This window comes from Simochromis diagramma, unplaced genomic scaffold (genome assembly GCF_900408965.1).
Source record: "Simochromis diagramma unplaced genomic scaffold, fSimDia1.1 OVJJ01000486.1, whole genome shotgun sequence".
NCBI classification, from domain to species: Eukaryota; Metazoa; Chordata; class Actinopteri; order Cichliformes; family Cichlidae; genus Simochromis; species Simochromis diagramma.
Genome location: NW_024387047.1, coordinates 2885055 through 2891140, shown reverse-complemented (window position 1 = coordinate 2891140; position 6086 = coordinate 2885055). Strand labels below are relative to the sequence as shown.

Genomic DNA, 6086 nt, shown 5'->3' with positions numbered 1-6086 from the left:
ATCTTCGGCTTCTCCAGACCCCTTCACGTCTGTCGCACGTGCTCAGGGTGAACCTGATCTCATCTGTGAAAAGCACAGCACAGCGGTGATGGACCTGCTGATGCTGGTATTCTATTGCAAATGCCAGCTGGGCTCTACGGTGCTGGGCAGTGAGGATAGCCCTCAGGCCATCCTCGTGAAGTCTCTTTTTGATTGTTTGGTCAGAAACGTTCACACCAGTGACCTGCTGGAGGTCATTTTGTAGCTCTGGCAGGGCTCATCCTGTTCGTCCTTGCAGAAAGGAGCAGATACGAGTCCTGCTGATGGGTTAAAGACCTTCCATGGCCCTGTCCAGCTCTCCTAGAGTAACTGTCTCCTGGAATCTCCTCCATGTTCTTCAGACTGTGCTTGGAAACACAGCAAACCTTCTGGCAGTGGCACGTATTGATTTGCTATCCTGGAGGAGCTGGACCAGCTGTGCAACCTCTGCAGGGTCCAGGAATCTATCCAAAAGCAAAACTGGAGAAACAAACAGAAAAGATGAAGAGAGAAATAAATGTCAGTAAACTCCACCTGTGAAACCATTTCTGTTTTGAGGTTGTCTCACTGTGGTCCCTTTTCTGCACCTGTTAATAATTTCACTAACACCAAAGCAGCTCCAGATCAATATGCCAGAAGTTTAACTGACCTAATGCTAAATTCTGATTAAATAATGTTCCTTCAATTTCTTGAGCAGTGCAGATTTCAACACATGTTTATGTCTGCTGCTACTTGTGAGTGGACGCTGTGAAAGGCTTTTATATATATATATATATATATCATGCTGAAGGCCTTTAGTGAAAGTAAAATTTGGCTTTTTAGTGTTATGATACTAAAGTGATGTTTCACCAAGTGTTTACTTTTTCTCCTATTTTGTTACCCCTCCACACGTTGAAGGACTCAACTTTAAAATGAGCACTGAATTAAAAGGAGAGAAAAAAAACAGCATCTTTTAGTAACTGGTCACATAGCAGAACACTGATCCCAGGCACAGCAGCAAATCTAGAGCAGAATAGCTCAAAGGAGTGAAAGTGTTGCAGTGGCTGCACCTGTAGAGAGCTGTGCATAAACGAATGCCCACCGACATCACTGAACAGAAGCAAAACTGTAAAGAAGAGTGCACCGAGTCTCCTCTACAATGATGTAAAATATTAATAAAGTCATTCAGAAAACTAATGCTTCATGTTATTGCTGCTAATGTTGTTCCACAAGCTGCTGAATCATTTGGTGTACTTATTATTTTAGATGACTGCAGAGTGCCCTGTGAAAGCTCTTATTCACATATTTGACTTGAGTCAGAGTCAGTGTACACAGCTCCTTCTATTTACCATGTGAGTTGACTATAGTTGTTAATCTAAAGACTGGACTGTTACGTGGATGTCTTGCACGTGCAAAACTCAAAAAAGGGTTAGTTCAAAGTGAAAAATATTCCTGCAGATAACACATCTGGTGAGGAAAGTCTCAGGTTTGATATCCAAGTAAAGCAAAGCATCAGCATCAGGCAGGCAGTGGGTTTTTTGCTCTCCTGTAATTTGCAGATTGGCTTCTGAAGATTGGGATCTAAGTATTTCAAACACCTTTGGGTTTTTGTGGTGGGACACACTGGTGGGAGCTGGAGAGTGCCACTTCTGTGGCGGTGCTATGAAAGTATTTGAACTGCGTGGTACGTGTCAAAGTAACGCCAAGACCCAACATTTCCCAGCAGAACTGTGCTGTGACGGCAAGGCCAGTGCTGTGAGCTGGTTTTAATGTCGCGCTAATTATCACACTAAACTCATATTTAGTGCTGTGCACGGTGTGCTCATGTGCTTTTGAAGTTGACTGATCGAGTTAAATATTGAACCTGTCAGTTGTCCCTGTGGTACCACTGGGTGGCAGTGTTGGACCTACTCAGAACCATCCACTGGCTGATGAAAGACCTGTGGTTTGCTGTGAAGACTTTCATTTAATTGGGTGCAACTGCGCCACTGCATGCATTGATTGTATTGATTGAATTCAGTCAGTCTACTATTAGCTGTCCTTGTGAACCTAAAGTCAAGACAAATGGACCACTGTGCGGTTATAAATTATTCACTCGTTAGTAAGGACTGAGAAGTTCTTTCAGGAAGTATGATTCATGGTAACTTAAACAGCTTTTGAGGGGCATCACTGAGAAGTAATGGCTGGTGTCCAGGAGTCACTGCAGAGATGTGTGGCTAATGCCCACACTGACCAGAAGCCCATTATCCAGACCAGAGGAGGGGGCGAGATAACATCCTGAGTGACAGGTCTGTGGCAGCTGTGCAGTGAAGGAGCCCCCCTACCCCAACCCCAACGCACACACCACCCCATCCTCCTCACCCACCCCCACCCACTCCTCATCTCTGAGTGTCCATTCACAGAGGGAGGCGTTTGTTACTGCGTGACAGCTGTCACGGCCCCCTCTCGCCCTCGCCACTTCCTCCAGCACGGCTTTCCACATCATTACCTCTCACCATAACCTGCTGTCCTTCCAAACCTGGAGACTTGTCAATGGAAGCGGAAATATCTGCATATCAAGAAGGAATTCAGGAGCAGCGAATAAAGGCGCTCACTTTGCAACTCTGCAGCTATTCACAGCAACGAAATAGGAAAATCATAAGTGGAAACGCAAACACACAAAAAAGGCTGGATAAACATAAGCCTTGATCGGTGCCGGAGGCAAAGAAAAACAAAAAAATCCAGCGACTTGGGAAGTTCGTACCTTCTCCAAAGAAAATCCAAAACAAGGAAAATGTCACAGTGCACACATTTAGTTTGACTGACAGATGACATTTGGGAAGTGCAGTGCAACTAGACTGCAGCAACTGCAGCAATGAACAGTTAGCAGCAAATGTGTGACTAGGAAAAGTGAAGGTGTGCAGTCAAACGCCAAAACAAGCGGATGTGGCTGCAGATGTGACACTTGCTCGAGTTTGTAGTCATAAAAACGATTAACATGATTATGTTTAGTGGGCATCACCACCAGCAGTATTTGTGCCAATCAAAGCAGTGCAGCTTATGATCATTCATTCTTTGACAAACACCCACAATAAAAGTATACAGTTATAATTCTTATGCTTGAGTTGTTTATACTGTTCAGATTGAGGATTGTGGAGCAAGCATCACAAAGTTTCATCCTTGTTAAGTAAATTGACAAAAAAAAAAAAAAGTAAAAATCATCTTCTTTATCTTGTGGCCAGCAGGAAAAAAAAATAGTAATAGTTAAAATTTTTTTAGAAGCTATATATATATATACAAAATCGACATCACTTCTGGGTGTGATGTGGAGGTGCCTTAAACCTGTAATCTTTCTAATCGCCAGCAGGGGGCAACTCCTCTGCTTTCAAAACAATTGTGTGAAAGTTTATGGGAAAATGGCCGCCGACCGCTTTACTCTCTGACCCCAGAAATCACAGAGTTTTCTCTACTTTCAAGTTCTGCTGAATAAAACTCTCAAATAATGTTTCTCATGAAATCAGACAATATATAAAGGATGTTCTTTACTCTCTTTTCTGAGCCTGGTTGCTCCTGAGATTTCTTCCTGTTAAAAGAGAGTTTTTTCTTCCCACTGTTACCAAGTGCTCCCTCAGAGGGGGGTCACCTGATTGTTGGGGTATATAAATAAAATAACTGAAATGAATTAAACAGATGAGAGGGTGGTACATCGACACATTTGCAGTGAGGAAGCAGTTGTTGCCATGCGGAGTTTTGAATTTGTAGTTTCCTTGTTTGAGGTCTTTATGAGTTCTATATTCAACTTAAAGCTTTGCTGCTTTAAGTTGATTTCCATGATATTCCTTTAGATGCTGCCTGTTTGTCTTCCAGTGTTCCCTGAGTGAAGGTAACCTTGTTCCCTTGTATAGTTGTATTTAGTGTCTAGTTTCACTTCCTTTGTCATTTTACTTAATTAGCTCTTAATAAGCTCACTTTCAGCTCTGTCAGCGAGAGTATTTAAGCCCTCTCTTTCCTTTTACTTCTTGACAGAGCATCTGTTTTCCATCCACTGTGGTCTGTCTGTTTTAAATTCTGGTTTCCTTTGCCTGTGGACTTTTGTATTCTGTGGATTTTTCACCAGCTTTAATAAAGGACTCGCTTTTAGTTATTCTGTCTGTCAGAGTCTGCATTTGGGTCCTAATCCTGCAACCCTTGACAGTGGTGGTGAGAAAGCACAGATAGAGTTGTCGGGCAGCTTTAAGAAAGCAGATGTGGTATTTTTATTACAGGATGAGTCAAACCCTGAGCTGCATACAGCACTGCTGTGTTTCACAACATAGTTATTCAGGGTTGGACCATATGGGTCTTGGCATTTTATTAAAAACTGAATATCTTTCCTGTTTCTGTCATACATCCTCAATGTGACCACAGCTGGATCTTGTAATATTATACGAGGAGCTTTTATTACCTTATGAAAAATATTTGGTCACGCCTGCGTTTTTATTTTTTCCATTGGAGAAAACGTACTAAAAAATAGCATCACAGAATAACCTGATTTAGAGGCTTCAAGTATTGGGATTAGCCTTTAATAACACAGAGGTTAATCTTTAATTGAAAAGGAATCCGTGCAGTTTTATTAGGTGATAAACGCCTCCACCCAGGGCTGTAAATGTTCTGTGGGACGGCCAGCGCAGACCACTCCTGTCTTGTGCCTACCACTGTATTGTTCTGTATGATGCAGAGCAAACTAATAGAATAAAGCATAAACTGTGAATCACAGCATGATTCAACACGGCTTTTAAACAGACACTAAATCCTCTTTTTCAATAACCTAGTGCATGTTGCTGAAGCCTGAGGTCAGTATTCAGTAAGCGAGAACCTTTACGGTGAAACTCACAAACTTCAGGAATTTAAAGACGTTTCTTTCACTGAATAAAATTATCCTGGTTCCTATGCAACAGTTCATCCTGTCTCAGCCACAGGTTGAGCCACTATTTCATGGATGGCCACAATGACACAGTCACAGTCTATTAGTCACGGCATGCTTCCCGCAAACTCTGAGACACCTCATGCCACACCTAGCATGGGTTAAAAACGGGATGTGTGTGTGTAACCCATTACTTACAGTCTTTGTGCTTTGTAAAACGATAATATGTAAAAAGAAGAAAGAAGCCTGGAAGGTTAATCAAAAACTACAGTACACGAGTAGGTGAGGATACTAGAGCCATAGTTCATATTGAGATTTTCTGATATGAAATGTTGTTGTGGATGCTGGTTTATACCTGCTTTCCTTGAACACATATATTTTATATTTTTTTATTCATTTATGACGCAAGAAAGAGCTGTAAAAGTGGCACAACAACAACTAAACACAGGCAAATGAAGTGTCAGCAGCTGATTCAATAGCCTGTAGCTTGTAAGACTACCTTTAGCTGAAATAACTTGAAGTCATTCTTTTCTGTGTGACTTTATCAGCCTCTCACATCACCGTGGATGAATTTTGGCCCACATTTCTTTAAATCGTTACTTCCATTCATTGAAATTTGCAGGCATTCACTTATGCACAGCTCTCTCAAACTTTGACTGTAAGACGGCCTCACATTTGACTCCACTTTTGTGTACAGAGATGTTCATGGTTGACTGAGTGACTGTAAGGTACCCTGTGACTGTAAAACAAGCTCAGATCATCCCTCCTACACCACCGTGCTCGACAGTTGGTATCATTTTGTGCTAATATGCTGTATTTGGTTTGGGTCAGATATCGCTTCTTTGGTCTCGTCTGTCCAAAAGGACCTTATTCTAGAAGTTTTGTGGTTGTTTGCAAACCTAAAACATGCTGCCATGTTCAGACTTTCTTTTGCACAACCCTTCCTACAAGGAATATTTGTTCAGTCTTTTTCTAAATGTACTGTCCTGAACATTTAACATTTAGCATGCTAACTGAGGCCTGTGGAGTACGAGATGTAGTTCTTGGGTTTTCTCTAAACATTGTGTGGTCTAAAATTGGGGTGAATTTGCCGGGTAGATGTAGCATGAACCCGAATGCTCCAGACGAGAAAACTCTCAAATCATCTGCTTTAATAGAAATGGCCACACTTGCTGATGATCAGATAATCAAGTGCATTTGATTAGCA

The 6086-nt window shown here is 41.8% G+C and overlaps 1 protein-coding gene across 1 annotated transcript in view; it reads right to left on the bottom strand.

Annotated features, from left to right (window-relative positions):
* Nucleotides 1–241: 241 nt before the first annotated feature.
* The window catches only part of pwwp2b (PWWP domain containing 2B), a 38937-nt gene continuing 33092 nt past the window's right edge, over nucleotides 242–6086 (bottom strand). Inside the window, exon 3 of the mRNA XM_040044688.1 lies at nucleotides 242–498. The gene's annotated coding sequence lies outside the window, so the exon portion shown is untranslated. The remainder of the gene's footprint in view (nucleotides 499–6086) is intronic.